Below are 16,186 nucleotides of genomic sequence, written 5' to 3'. Positions count from 1 at the left end.
TTGATATTAAGTCATTGAAGGAAAATTATATTGTCTGTTTTATAAAGGGAATTATGGGGCGGAGATAATTTGCCAGGACAAGTGGGGTGAGGCATACACACATTGTCTGGTACCCTAAAAGTTTCAGTCAGAAAGTTGTTTATTTTATGTTCATCTTAATACAATACACAATACAGAACTGCACAACATGTCCCTTCTGCAAGATGTTTAGCTAAGAGAACATTCATTTGTCACTTTATTCTGAGACATTCAAGCATTTGTGGTCTGTCTATGGACACTTACAGACTTCTAAATCAGTCAGCTACATGTGAGGCATACAAATTAATAAAAGAAAAGCAGCAAGCATACATTTCAAATGATAATAATGGTAAACACATCAGCCTAATAGTAATGTTTCTTACAATATGATTGATTAGATTTGGTTAAATTATATTTAATATACAAATGATTAAATGATAAAGCATAAGCAAAATTGATAAAACATAAGCAAGAAAATATATATACGTATGTAGTTTTTCTGCTTCATCAAATACATACATATTTTTTACAATTTAAACACACTTTTAGCATGAGCTCCTCTAACTGAATAGCTTACAAACACAAACCACAAATCCATGGTTCCTCTTTTGGTGGCAGATTAATTTCGAGGCACTGGACATGAAACCACCTCTGGCATAATTCACATTGAACCTGGAAGAAAAATAGGACATTGTTAGATTTATTCAGAAACTGTTGTAATTATGAAATGTATTTGTGAACATTCATTTTCTCTTCAATTTCTTTTCACTTTCAACAAATAGGCAATAATGACATAAAGAATACCCAGGTGAAGAGCTCCTCTGTTTGGTTCTTTTGGCCTTTTTTTTCTTAGTGTCTTTTTGTCCACATACAGAGCAATACTCATCTCTCGACACTGCAATTATGATAATGTAGATAATTATACTCCATCACTCTGTCTCTGGAAATAAACTGTTCTTTCCAAATAGTTTGCCAATACCTGATGCCTGCAAAATTGTTTTGGCAACATTTTTCCTGATGTGGCACATCTCCTCTTTGCTGGGTATAATGTTGATGCTCTCAGGAATTTTTGGAAAGTGTTCCACCACCTGCAAGAATACCCAGGTGAAGAGCTCCTCTGTTTGGTTCTTTTGGCCTTTTTTTTCTGAGTGTCTTTTTGTCCACATACAGAGCAATACTCATCTCTCGACACTGCAATTATGATAATGTAGATAATTATACTCCATCACTCTGTCTCTGGAAATAAACTGTTCTTTCCAAATAGTTTGCCAATACCTGATGCCTGCAAAATTGTTTTGGCAACATTTTTCCTGATGTGGCACATCTCCTCTTTGCTGGGTATAATGTTGATGCTCTCAGGAATTTTTGGAAAGTGTTCCACCACCTGCTTGGCCATCTAGAAGGAGAGCGGAGAACATTACTAGTCTCATATGGGAAAATGTGAGAACAGTGTTTATGTAAAGTAGTTTTCCCTCCATTTACCTGCATCACAAAGACACCACAGCTGAAAGCATCCTCCTTGAACGAATGGTGTATTGTCCCAGGCTTCCACATAGTGTCCACCCAGTCTTTTCTTCCATGCTGGTTTCCTCTCTTCCTGAAATATTCCCTGTTGTAGGAAAAATACAGTGTGTGGGGTTGTGGTGGTCTTCAGCAACATCCATATGCTAATATTCCAATATTAGTGATCGAAAAAGGTTACAGATTTTTTAAACAACATAACATACACACATTTTTTGCATGCTTGTGTGGCAAGTTTCATTTCATCACTACCACGTTGAGGGTCAAGTATGAAAATGGTGTTATTTGTAGCATGTAGATACTAAATATATAAAAAAAGAATAATAATTAGTCATTCAATTAAATGTCTGTGAAAAGGTCAAACATTTATGTATGGGTGTATCAATGTTTATCTGTAATAGTCATACACAATAATTGTATTTTATACTTCTAATATATTTTTACTTACCACAAACCTCCAGTGCACGTGTCTGATATTTACAACAGAGATGACCCCATCATATTGCTCAAAGTTGACCTATATATCAGAAATGTAAATAAACGTATTTGTGTACTGTAAAATACATGGACATATAAAAATGCAGAATCATAAGTAGTTGCACTCACTTTTTTCAAACCTTGTCGTATGACCTGGTCTTCTGGGCCATTTAAAATGACACCTGTGGTGTAATGGCTTAGCTGGTAGATAGTTGCACCCTTTGCATTAAGTACAGCTCTTAAATAGCACTCGATCGTCTGGAAAAAAAAAAAGATAAATCATTGCAATTATTCAATTTATTTAAATTAGTACGTACATTGAGAAAAAACATTTAGTATCTGGCATTTACTTTTTCTTAGGTACAACATTTTTTATAGTTTATAAATGTATATATAGTACAATTTTGTATTTACTAGATATTTTTGTTATGATATGTGTACCTCTCCAAATAACCAGTCATGTGGCTTCAGTGTTAGGAACTCCTCGTGATGTAACAGGAACTCCAGATTCTGATCGTCAGACTTCACAATGGCTACAACCAGTTCATTGTGCGGTTTTGTCCATAACATGTCAATCTGTGAATGTTACACACTTCATATAGTCAATAATAAGTTAGCTGAATATATGCAATAAATAGTTTCATTTGTTGTACTAACTTAATTACCACTTCCTCTACAGGGAGTGCCTCTGCAGGAAGCTGCATTGGCTCAGGACTTGACTGTTTGTGGCTTTTTGGCTTATCTTTGTGGATCCTTCTTTTCTTTTTTTGTGGAACAGGCATTCTCTGAGGAACAGAAAAGAATTTGGATTTGGTGTTTGGGAAACGTTCTTCCTTCTTCTTCATCCAAGTTTCTTAACACTAATCAAGGATCAGAGGTGGCGCAGGCTGGAGCAACAGCTTTTGAGGAAGGTTATGCAGAATGATGTGCTCTGTATATCTTGTTTGCAGAGACTGATGCATTTTTCTTATGAAGATTCCAGGTTTTACATTTTGTTGTTTATGTATTATGGAATGTTTGACAATTCCAAACCACCTTTCTATGTGACAATTGGTATCTCTTGTTTTTGGTAGTGTCAATGTTGTCACCAAATCCTGTTCACAAGATTCATACCTACCGGTAGTCAGGTCTCCCAACAGCAAGCCACTCCAAAGAGGAAAAATTGCAAGGTAGGTATCAAAGAGGACAGTGAGGATGCCCGGACAAAAGTATGGGTTGTCCTCTTTGGCCAAACATGTCTCATCACCTTCCTCTTCTTCCTTCACCTCTTTCATGATCTGCTGGAAGAAAGCAGTGAATGGTGATCTGCCAGTGATGGTCATTGCATGTCTTCTCTCTTCACTTTCACACATTTCCCAGTCTTCAGATTGGGAAGTTTCTTCAAGTGTATCCTCTTTGGATCTTGAAATGACAATCTCCAAAACACACAGACTTTCTTTGACAAGGTTTGTTTTTTGTGGGGTTGTGAGCAGGCCACAAAATGCACGGAACACAATTCTTGATTCAGTCATGTTGTTGGCATTTTGGAGTCTTGCGAAAGCATACGTGGCAAAGTCTCTCAGTCCTTTGTCATCTGTTTGCCTAGAGATTGCCTGTCTGACAGCTTTCAAAATGTGTGCAGAGCAAATGTGCAAGACAGTATATGACTTCATTTCATCCCATGATGTTTTCCCAATGCAGAACTTGTATGCTCTGTCGAGGTAAGAGCTGATGTGCTCTTTGTTGAAAGCAAGCATTACACTTTGTATTAAAGCCCAGCTGTAATCAGTCTCGACCTGGTGAACATTTATTTGTGTGTATTTTGACAAATGCAATGTAAATTGCATGAGCCAGAATGTGATTGGTGGTATTGAGTGATTGTTGGAGAGCATTTCACAGATGGGAAGAGGTGGAGCATCTCTAGCGTTCCCTGGAAGAACGAGTGCATAGTACAGCACACGCTTCGGCTGTTCCGGTATTTTTGACACAACTCCTCCAGTGGCATCAAGATAGAGGGGGACACGGGAGACTTACTTCGCAAATGATGCACAAGAATGCTGATGCCAAGCTCGGTGTACGAATGAACAATGAACGGATTCATACTGAATAGCTGTACGTAGCCTGGTACCTTGAAGTATTTTGTGTCACATTCCTTGAGCAATGTCTGCATTAAGTATATTTCCATCATGACACTGGAGTGAATGGACTCCTTTTTCCTCATTTCTGAGCCTATAACTTTCATCACTTTTTTATTGAGAGATTCCGTCATGTTCCCAGCCAGGAGCTGCTTGTTTGGTGTTGATTGTAGTAAAAATGCTGTAAAAATACTGACTGGGTCCATGTGTTAGGGCCTTTGCTATTTTCCCTCTTTTTAGTTTGGTTGCTGGCCTAGCCATTTTCTCTGAAAGTTTGTGGTGTATATCTCCAGTTTGTTGGACTAACATTTTCACATCACATTTTCCCAGTGCAGCAGGATTATTTTGCATTGTGAAAGTGTATTTGGCTGGGCAAGTTGAAAATGTGCAGACTGCCTATATATGTAAATATGGAAGTTTTTTTTTCTGCTCCAGGGAGTCTTGGCATGTTGATATTTAAATGAGAGAGTACAACATGGATTTTGTTCTTTAAAGCTGTCATACACATGGTCTGTCCAAGGTGGTCTTAATTTTGAGGACCATATTCGTGGCTTGATCCCATTCCACATTTTACTTTTCATAGAGATAACAAATTGTTTTGGTACCTCTGGACATTGTCTCTGAACATTTACTCCAAGCTCTCCTTCCTGTACCTTTGTAGGCTCAGGTGTACTCTTTAGACCCTCCGAGTCAGTATCTGGCTCTTGGTAAATAGGTTGTGAGTCGTAGTCTGTCTCTCTTTTCAAAATCTCTGTGTCAAACTGGGTTTCCACATCTGCCACTTCTGTATCTGTGGTGGATCACTTTAATCAATTAATAAATTTTTCCAATACAATAAATGTTTTGTTATGTGCAAATTTTTACCAATCATTTCAATTATAAATGGAAAATGACTGAAAAAACATTTTATTTATTATGAATAAAGAAAATATTAGGAATGAATAAATATATGCACCGAAATAAAAATGTTGGTCCTTAAAAACAAACAACCAAAAAACAAATATATATATATATATATATATATATATATATATATATATATATATATATATATATAGTTATTAATTTCTTATTTTCAGTTATTTTTTAGAATTGTATTATTATTATTATTATTAATATTATTATTATTATTATTATACTTTTAAATTAAAAGCAATCATTTTACTGAATCTCAATAAAAAAAAGGCAATAATATAAAATAACCACACTTTTATTTAAAGTAACACAAAAATTAAACAGAAAATATCCCTATATTAAAATAAGTGGGGCGTCATAGTTGCAGTTTATATTTTTGGACTTTTTTCTCTTTCGGACAAAAATTCATTGTATCCCTATTAGGACCAAACAGAACCTTGTTATTTCTCATATTTCATTTCTATATTTAATTACAGTTTTTTATTCGCTTGGGTACTATTTTCACAAGGTGAACATTTTCAAAACTCTTAGTACAAATATCCAAACTGATCACACTTGTAACACAGCTAGTCATTCTTTCAAAACCTGATCTCATGCTTTCATTACAGTTATACACTTTTCAGTCCACATAATCATTGTTTCAAACACAAGATTATTGTAATATGTCATGAGGACATTTGGTTTAATCCCCGAAACAGTATGATCTTCTTTCAATTTAGTACTTTTAACAATCACTTCATTCAACAGCAAACAATGCAAGATACATGTTTCAAATCACCATTGTTGCTGAATTAATTACAATACAGTAATACAGGCTACAGTTGCCACATTAGAAGTAATTGAATCCATAATGTTTGTAATATTATCCAGTGTGTTATCAAAAGGTGTGATGAAGTACAGCCATGAGGTTCTGTGCTAACAGAATTTGCTGGTAATACAGTGAATGATTTCACTCTTTGACCAAATCTATACAGTAGTGGACCTTTACAGATGAAGGTTGAGTTACAATAATGTAACTACCATTTTCACATGGCATACATACTGTAATGTAAAATGCATATTATTCCATCTGTCTCCCTTCCACTGATGCATTTCTGATCAATCTGATGTTTTCATTGAGTGTTTCCTCTCCCTTATACTCTATTCTGCTTTACAGTGTTTGCACAAATGACAAATTTATCCATCTCTCTCTCTCTCTCTCTCTCTCTCTCTCTCTGTCACACACACACACACACACACACACACACACACACACACACACACACACACACACACATGCTTGTGCACACACTTTGAACATTGTGGTGGTTAATATCTATAAATCACTTATGTAAAAATAATTCATTTGGTTATCCATATCGAAAAATTGCAAACAAGTTCTATAGAAACTGTGTATTGAATCAACATCTATAGAAATGCATAGGTGAACCAAATGATTCATTGATTAACCATTAAGATCATTTGGATTAAATAATAGACAAATGTAGTAAACTAAACAAGAAGAGATGCAAATCAAAAGTTTGATAGTAAGAGCTTTATGAAAGGCAGTGACTGTGAATGAAACATTTATGTAGATGAAACACTTATTTTGTGTTGTGAAAAGGATACTTTGTGATTTTGTGAATTGTACTTACACAATTGAAAACATGATGAAATGTTTGAAAAAAAATGCACTTTTGATGATCTGTTGTGATATTAGCACTAAGAGTTTCGAAAATGTACATCTTGTGAAAATAGTACCAAAGCCAATAAAAACTTTTAATACTTTTGTTATCTTAAACAAATAATATAAAATATTGAAATAAATAAGCACACTGTAAAAGCTTCTTATTTATTTTAGTATTGTGATTGAATTATTTTACCTTGATCTGTGGGTTGGATTTCTTCAGTCCCATTGGTATGATGTGGGGATTCCAAAGGTGCTTCTGCAGCCAGATGTACTTGTTCTCTCAGGCCTCTGCGGTTATGATTCCAGACGACCCATAACCAATGGCAATTTTTCTGTGTGTCTTCATTAAGTAAATCTATGGCAAGTTGGGACCATATCTCTGAGGAATATTCTGTGTTTCTATTCAAAATATCAGCTTTCTGCAGCGTCTTTATCATAGAATCAATCCCTCCAGCCTGTGACCATAGATCTGATCTTACAGGTTTGGTGCCTTTTTTAGGCCTCCCCATTCTACAGTGTGAGAGATAGTGTCAAAGTCTGACTATGCCGTCCACATCCCTATTCACTGTCTCACTAAACGTCTGTCCTTCTCTCTGTCTCACAGACTCATTGTTTCTGACTCCATCTGACCAGCAGATGATTACAGTATGAATAACAATGGAGATGGACAACATTTCCCATAAGAAAGTTCCCATAACTTTCTTATGGGAAAGTTTGGAGATGGACAACATTTTTACCCTATCGCTACTTGTGATAAGATAAAACAAAGTTCATATCGAGGCCTGTGGTAACTTTCCATTGTTATTCATACTTTCTTTGGGGGGGAATTAAAGTCGTTATTTCTGGGAAAGACAGGCACACACAGCCAGTGTATTGTGAGCTGAAGACGCAGTGACACGGGCTGGACTTGAATTACCCAGACCAATTAAGGCCACTGGGAGCAATATGGAGCTACACCGACGACCATGGCATCCTATGAGACTTCCTGGACACTGCGGTCTGAGAGCTACGACATGCGTACTGGTTGTTCTGTCATTATTGATTGTTTTACTGCACACTCCAAAAAAAGGCATTGATCCTGAGCCTGTGAGGATGATGATGAATGGTACTGCTTCAGTTAACCATACTTTGCGACCGAGACGAGTACGAGAAACATCAGAAGATTTTTTAGCAAGCTTATCTGAGTCTTGGATGGACCATCCCAGCCCTCCTCATCCATATGCTACAAACCTGTGGTGGAGACTAACCAACCATACAGCAAAGAAAAGTGGGTTTCCGAACTGCTACGTGTGCACACAGTTCGCGCACAGTACCGCTGGAGCGGACTTGTGGCCGCACCAAGATCACAACACATCAACCTTCATGGCTACATTGGCTGTGGCAGCAACTTTCTATAATGACAATACTATCCTCTTTTTAAACAACACGGAATGGACAACAATGAAGGTGACAAAAAGAGTGTTTGGCAAGGCAGCAACTGTTCGGAACATACCAACTAATCTCACATGTTACAGCAGAGTTTCAGGAACTTATGCTTTCGGGGAAACACCAAAGAGTAAATGCAACGTAATCTACAAAGAGAACGACACTAATCCTATCACACAACGACGTTGTTATAGATGCTTATTTGAACCTAATATTGCCTCTGGGAGTTCGACACAAGCTGTAATGGCTTTCGAATACTTGAAATCACACAAAGCCATACGTGATGCATGTAAGGCTGCTTGTGCAACTGTGCATGTACCAGATGAAGAGGGCACAGGAGTACTAGAAAATGTATAGGCCTACTGGCAGTGTGGGTATACAATCTATGTGTCTCTGCCTATAAACTGGACAGGAACATGTGCTCTAGTTCAACTGCACGGAGGAGCAATGGTCATACAGCACCAACCACATGAAGTTATGAAACGAAAGAAAAGGGGACTGCTTAACATTGTGCAAGACAGCCCAGTGCCAAGAAATCATCACATCTGGAACATAGCTGAGAAATTGCTGGGTTTTTTTGTGCCTGGAATAGGTGTTGCATCAGTAATGGAAGAGGTATAGGTAACCAGGTATGAACTGATTTCTTTCATTGACACGACAAATATTATGATGGAAGGCATCGAGGAGCTGAGAGGACTAAGACTCACGGTTCTGCAGAATCGTTTAGTTTTAGACCAACTTGCATCACAAGGTGGAGTTTGTGTGATAGTGGGAGAAACGTGCTGCACATACATTCCAGATAATGATGCAAAAGGCCATGTCATTGAAGAAGGGATACATAATTTGACCTTCATGTCAAAGACTCTGACAGATCGTGAAACTAATTCATTCTCTTTTGGATGGGGATGGTTTAAAGGTATTTTTAGTAATGTGACAAATGCGATGATGATGGTAATTCGTATAGTTTGCTCGTTCTTGTTGATCTTGTGTTTGTGGCCATGTGTAATGAAATTGATTAGAAATGCTGTGTCATCTACGTTTCAACACCAAACGCGTCATCATGATTTGCATGTATGTGACACATATGATTCCATTCAAAGTGGCAGTGAAGATGACATTTGAACTTAATTACCTAGGGTGACAACGTAATGATTAGAAGGATAAGAGCAGATGTTATCTGTGGTACGAGATAACTGTTGTAAGAGTTAAGAAGAAGGGTTTATGTTAGCTTGCTTAAATGTAAGAGATGTCTCACAAAAAAAATGCTTTTGCTTTGTTGTCTGAAAAATTATGGTGTGTTTTGAATCCATGTAAATTAGCATGTCTGATGATGTACTGTTCTAATGTAAATACTATGTGTGATCAAAATTATTTAGTTCATGCATGCATGTAGTTTACTGAGTTAATCTTAGTTTCATATTATTAATTATGTTTTGTGCTGAAGGGTTGGGGTCAGAATCCCTTGTCTCTTCACTATATCTATATATCCTTTTGAGTTTTTACATTAGTCCTATAACAAGTGCGAATCAAGTTATATAATCATTACTATATTCAACAATATAGTCATTACTATATTCAAAGAGTGATTCATATATAGTTTTAATCATATTTTGTTGTCAGCATTTCTACCATTATATTTTTAAGTGCATTATGGTGTCTGATTTTTCTTGACCAAGTAAAGGTTACAGGGGTCAACCTCTATGTGATTTACATGATCTAGTTCACAAAATTTTACTTCTTTCATGTGTATGTCTCTAAAGAATAAAGTATAAATGTATAATTGTTTAGATTTTATGTTGTCTTTGCCAATCAGAAGTAGCAAAGATGTAATGCATGTCCTTGTAAAAGGTATACTTGTGTGAGATTTATTTGTAAGGTAGAGTTGGCTTGCGACCTCCTCGTGACTTTGACGCTGGCTCTACCAATTTAACTGCAAACTATTCTTCAGTAAAATTTTACTTATTTCATTGAATTTCACGACTCCTGGTCTTCTTTCATCATATCTGGTCCTGGATCTGACAGCTGTTAACCCCATAACAGTGCTAACCTTAAAAAACACTTAAATGTCAGCCCCTTTTTTGTGCATAGACATAAAAATGCACTAAATTAAAATGACGACTCGTTGGGCCATGTTTTCTCATTAAAATCAGATGATTTCCTATAGAATGTAAGGGAATAACTCTAGAATAACCTCCCTGATAATGTTTGGGGGCCCAGAAACACTATCCTAATTTAAATCTAGATTAAAGACACATCTCTTTAGCTAAGCATTCAATTAACACATATCATAATTTTGTACTATGTGATGAAATAGTACAAAATCTTTTGTACCATCTTTTGCCTGAAATAATATGAACAGCAGCAATGCTAATCTTTCTCCTGTTGTCTCGTTGTTTGTATCTCAGGATGCTCAGCATATTTTACTAGAGATTGCAGCAGCTCCAGTTCGGATCCAGCCTCACTTGGTAAGACTTCTAATGACATCAACACTCTTGAAAAGACAATGTGTTTAAACAATTTTCAGATGTTAAATGATATTTAAAGTGTTTAAACTAATTTCAGTTTTTATATCAGGTGGTACAACAAAAATATTATGTTGTACCACCTGACATGGAAAGTGTACCACCAACCTACCCATACTTGAAATTAGCATTTTTTTTATCAGTATTTGAGAGAGCTCTACAAACTTTTTCACTCTGCCAAAGAGATCAGTTAGGCTCCTCTGGATGATGCATTATTATGAGGTGCCCCTAGGGACATTATTCAGAATTACCATGCACATACAAATATGAAACTAAATTCATTCACATACTATACTGAAATGCTCACACACACACAAGTGAAAAGCTCTCACACACCCAACTGAAAGGCGCTCACACACACAACTGAAATTATTACGCTCACACACACAAGTGAAAAGCTCTCACACGCGCAACTGAAACGCGCTCACACACACAACTGAAACGCTCTCACACACACAACTGAAATTATTACGCTCTCACACACACACAAGTGAAACGCTCTCACACACACAACTGAAACGCTCTCACACACGCAACCGAAACGCTCTCACACACGCAACTGAAACGCACTCACACACACAACTGAAACGCTCTCACACACACACAACTGAAACGCTCTCACACACGCAACTGAAACGCTCTCACACACGCAACTGAAACGCTGTCACACACGCAATTGAAATGCTCTCACACACACAACTGAAACGCTCTCACACACACAACTAAAATTATTACGTTCTCACACACACAACTGAAAAGCATTTCAGTTGAAACGGAAGGTGGTTAAAGTCCCCACTCCAGTCCAGTTGGTGGCAGTAGTGCACCTCTAAGCTGGTTGGCAATAACAATAAAATCGAAGATAAAGAAGAAGTAAAAAAGAAAAAAAGCGCGGGTGCACAAAACGTCAAGGTTACGTATGTAACCTCAGTTCTCCGATGGAGGGAACGAGACGTTGTGTCAGAGAACGACACTAGGGGTCTCTCTTGAGCGCCGATATTCACCTCTGTACTATGAAAAAAGGCCAATGAGAGTTGGCAGCCAGTATTTGCATGTCCCGCCCCCGGACATACGGGTATTTAAGCGGCGCAAATACGGGAGTTCATTCAGGATTTTTCTGAGGAGCCGGAAATGGTCCGGCCACAACAGGGGCTCGGCTCAGCGACGTGGCAAGGGGGACACAACGTCTCGTTCCTCCATCGGGGAACTGAGGTTACATACGTAACCTAGACGTTCCCCTTCTGTCGCTCTCTTACGTTGTGTCAGAGAACGACACTAGGGGTCCACTTAAAAGCGCCATGCGCTGAGCCGTGTACGTGAGCCGCTGATACAGGAGCGAGCAGGTATTCCTACGTGCAGAACGACCAACTGTATCAGCCGCACGTACCCTTCCCCAATGCCCCATTTAAGCCATCAGGATTCCTTATCGTTACCCCGGAGGAGGGAACAAGGTGACGGCCGCCAACATGGGAACGGGCCAGCCTGGCTGGGCCTCTTTCTCTCTATGTTTCTCGCATAGAGCAACTACGGCCGGGGCCCTTACACGCATTGAGGGAAGGGGGTCTTAGCCCTTGGTAGGGCGGGGAAGACCCTGCGGAGGCCACACCTACCCGGAGGGGAGGCAAATTTGAGTGGCACATACATCGCATGGCCTATACCTAGGCCTTATGCGGAACAGTAGTGCGGTGGTAGCACCAGCCTCAGAGAGGGGGGGCATACAGCACAGCACCTGAGGCAGCTGTGACTGCCTAAGGGAAACACGGCGTCAACTCACGTGAGGGGACAGAACCGTGGTTTTACACACAGGGGGAGTCCGAGCAGGAGGCCTTACCTGTGGGGCCCCTATACCAGTACAGGTTAGCTAGCGGTACCCGCAGTGGTTTGAGTCGGCGAGTCCCTCCGCAGAACTGCGACCCGCAAGGGCTAGGGGAGGAGCCAACCAGTGTCCCAAGCCTGGGATCTCCTGGGAAGAAGGCGCACTGTTTCCCCTGGTTAGGGGGAAGGGCGCTGGGTGCAAGCGATCCACCCGGTCAGATCGTCGGCGTGTCACCGAGTTCTCACGGGCTCGGTACCTGAGAGAACACGGGACGAAACTGACTCAACTCGGAGATTGTAGAATCTCGCAAAAGTGTTAGGTGTTGCCCAGCCCGCAGCTCTACAAATGTCTGCTAGGGCAGTGCCCCTAGCCAGTGCCCATGAGGACGCTAACACTCCTGGTGGAGTGGGCTCGGACCCGCAAAGGGGGGCACGGCCTGGGTGTGATAAGCCAGGGAAATAGCATCGACAACCCAGTGGGCGAGTCTCTGCTTGGAGACAGCGTTCCCTTTCTGCTGTCCCCCAAAGCAGACGAAGAGCTGCTCAGAGCGTCTGGTGCTCTGTGTGCGGTCCAGGTAAATACGTAAGGCACGTACCGGACACAGCAGTGAGAGGGCTGGGTCTGCCTCCTCCCGGGGCAGCGCTTGCAGGTTCACCACCTGATCCCTGAAGGGTGTGGTAGGAACCTTGGGCACGTAGCCCGGTCGCGGTCTTAGGATCACGAAAGTGTCTGCCGGACCGAACTCCAGGCAGGCGTCGCTAACAGAGAACGCATGCAGGTCCCCGACCCTCTTGATGGAGGCGAGCGCGATCAGCAGGGCGGTCTTGAGAGAGAGGGCCCTGAGTCCAACTGAGTCAAGCGGCTCGAAGGGGGTCTCCGGAGTCCCCTCAGGACGACCGAGAGATCCCAGGAGGGAAATAGGTTAGGCCGGGAGGGAATCATCCTCCGGGCACCTTTTAGGAACCTGACGATTAAGTCGGTGCTTGCCAAGAGACTTGCCGTCTACCGTGTCATGGTGGGCCGTGATAGCAGCAACATACACCTTGAGGGTGGAGGGGACAGCCTCCTCTCCAGCCTCTCCTGAAGAAACACGAGCACTGACCTAACTGCGCACTTCTGCGGGTCTTCGGCTCGGGAAGAACACCAGTTCGCGAACAGACGCCACTTCAGGGCGTAAAGATGCCTGGTCGAAGGGGCTCTGGCTTGGTTAATAGTGTCTATGACGGCTAAAGGTAGGCCGGCTAGACCCTCCGCGTCCCGTCCAGGGACCAGACGTGGAGTTTCCAGAGGTCTGGGCGCGGGTGCCAGAGCGTGCCCCGTCCCTGAGAAAGAAGGTCCTTCCTCAGGGAATTCGCCAGGGAGGGGCTGTCATAAGGAGCGTGAGATCCGAAAACCACGTCCGGTTGGGCCAGTAGGGGGCCACCAGAGTGACTTGCTCCTTGTCCTCCCTGACCTTGCATAGCACCTGTGCAAGAAGGCTCACTGGGGAAAAGCGTGCTTGCGCAGCCCCACGGGCCAGCTGTGAGCCAGAGCATCTGTCCCCAGGGGAGCCTCTGTGAGGGCATACCAGAGCGGACAGTGGGAGGTTTCCTGGGAGGCAAACAGGTCTACCTGGGCCTTGCCGAACCTGTCCCAAATCAGCTGGACCGATTGGGGGTGGAGCCTCCACTCTCCGCCAGGCAAGGTTTGTCTTGACAGCGCGTCCGCTATCACATTGAGGTTGCCGGGGATGTGAGTGGCGCTAGCGACTCCAGTCGCTGCTGACTCCAAAGGAGGAGACGACGGGCGAGCTGTGACATGTGGGGGGAGCGTACTCCGCCTTGGCGGTTTATGTAAGCCACCACCGTGGTGCTGTCTGTCCTGACCAGGACATGTTTGCCACGAATCATCGGAAGAAATTTCTTCAGGGCAAGACGAACGGCCAGCAGCTCTAGGCAGTTGATGTGCCAGCGCAGCGGGCCTTGGTTCCACTGGCCTGCGGCTGCGCGCCCGTTGCACACGGCGCCCCAACCCAATTTGGAGGCGTCGGTTGTAACCAGAACACGACGGGACACCTGCTGCAAGGGTACCCCTGCCCGAAGAAAGCAGAGGTCTGTCCAGGGTTTGAAGGTTTGGAGGCAGGCAGTGGTAATTTCCACGCCGTGCGTGCCGTGGCACCATGCTCGTCTCGGGACTCGGGACTCGAATCTGGAGCCAGTGCTGAAGTGGTCTCATATGCATCAACCCCAGTGGCGCGACCGCCGCGGAGGATGCCATATGCCCCAGGAGCTGTTGGAAACGTTTCAACGGGACCACGGTGCCTGGCTTGAAGGAAGCGAGGCATTCCAGCACTGACTGAGCACGTTCGTTGGAGAGACGTGATGTCATTGAGAGTCTAACTCCAAACCGAGAAAAGAGATGCTCTGGACTGGGGTGAGCTTGCTCTTCTCCCAGTTGACCTGAAGCCCCAAGCGGCGGAGGTGCTCGAGCACCTGGTCTCTGTGTGCACATAGTAATTCCTGCGAGGGGGCCAGAATGAGCCAATCGTCGAGGTAATTGAGTATGCGTATGCCCGCTCCTCGTAGCGGGGCAAGAGCCGCCTCTGCGACCTTCGTGAAGACGCGAGGGGACAGAGACAGGCCGAAGGGGAGGACCTTGTACTGATACGCCTGGCCGTCGAATGCGAACCGTAGAAAGGGTCGGTGTCGAGGGTGAATTGAGACGTGAAAGTACGCGTAATTCAGGTCTACCGCTGCGAACCAATCTAGATGCCGAACGCCAGATAGAATTTGTTTCTGGGTGAGCATTTTGAACGGGAGTTTGGACAAGGTCCGATTGAAAACTCGCAGGTCCAAGATCGGTCGTATGCCACCGCCTTTCTTGGGTACAACGAAGTAAGGGCTGTAGAAACCCTTCTTCGTTTCGGTTGGAGGGACAGGCTCTATCGCGTCCTTGATTAGAAGGGAGGCGATTTCCTCGCGCAGGGAGAGGGCATGTTCGCCGTGCACTGCGGAGGAACGAACGCCCAGGAAGGGGGGCTGAGACCTGGCAAACTGAATTGCGTAACCGAGTCGAATGGTCCGGTGCAGCCAGCGTGACGAGCTGGGCAGAGAAAGCCATGCCTCTGCGCTCTGTGCTAGGGGCACCAAGGGGACAAGTATTTTGGACGTACCCGGCGGGGCTTCGCAGCGGTGCGGAACAGGTAATGCAGCGTCGGGAGGCTCTGTGGCGTCCCGAGGCTCTGGTGCTGAGAATAAGCTCAAAGCACTTACCTTGTTCCGCGCACCTGGCAGGGGCGGGTTCGTGACAGAGGAGGAGGTCTGATGTCGGCGTCCTCTGGACTCGTCTAAACCGGCCGGCCGGGGAACAGTCGTGGGGGCTGAGGGCGGGAGCACCGCATCCTGGGCGCCGGGACTGTTGAGGCCTGAAACACAAGTGCCGTGAGAACGGCATTTGCGGGTCATGTGACCCAGAGGTAAAGGAAATAGCTCTTTTATTGAGAATGTGGGTACCGCAGCCCCCGTCAGGGGGTGCGGCAAATGAAAAAACACAAGATTCTCCTCCCGGCCCTCCACCGGGGGACGGAGCGGTCTCACCATCTCCGGAGCTAACTTCTCGTCCTCTGGGTCCGCTGTCTCAGGGACGTTTGGGAGCCTTCCGGGTCCTCGACGGGGTCCGTGAGGCAGGGGGCGTACGCTTCCTGCGGTTTGCTCGACGCTGGGGCTGAGAGCTG

This window comes from Xyrauchen texanus, chromosome 2, assembly GCF_025860055.1.
Source record: "Xyrauchen texanus isolate HMW12.3.18 chromosome 2, RBS_HiC_50CHRs, whole genome shotgun sequence".
NCBI lineage: Eukaryota > Metazoa > Chordata > Actinopteri > Cypriniformes > Catostomidae > Xyrauchen > Xyrauchen texanus.
Note: the sequence above shows the minus strand (reverse complement) of the source record.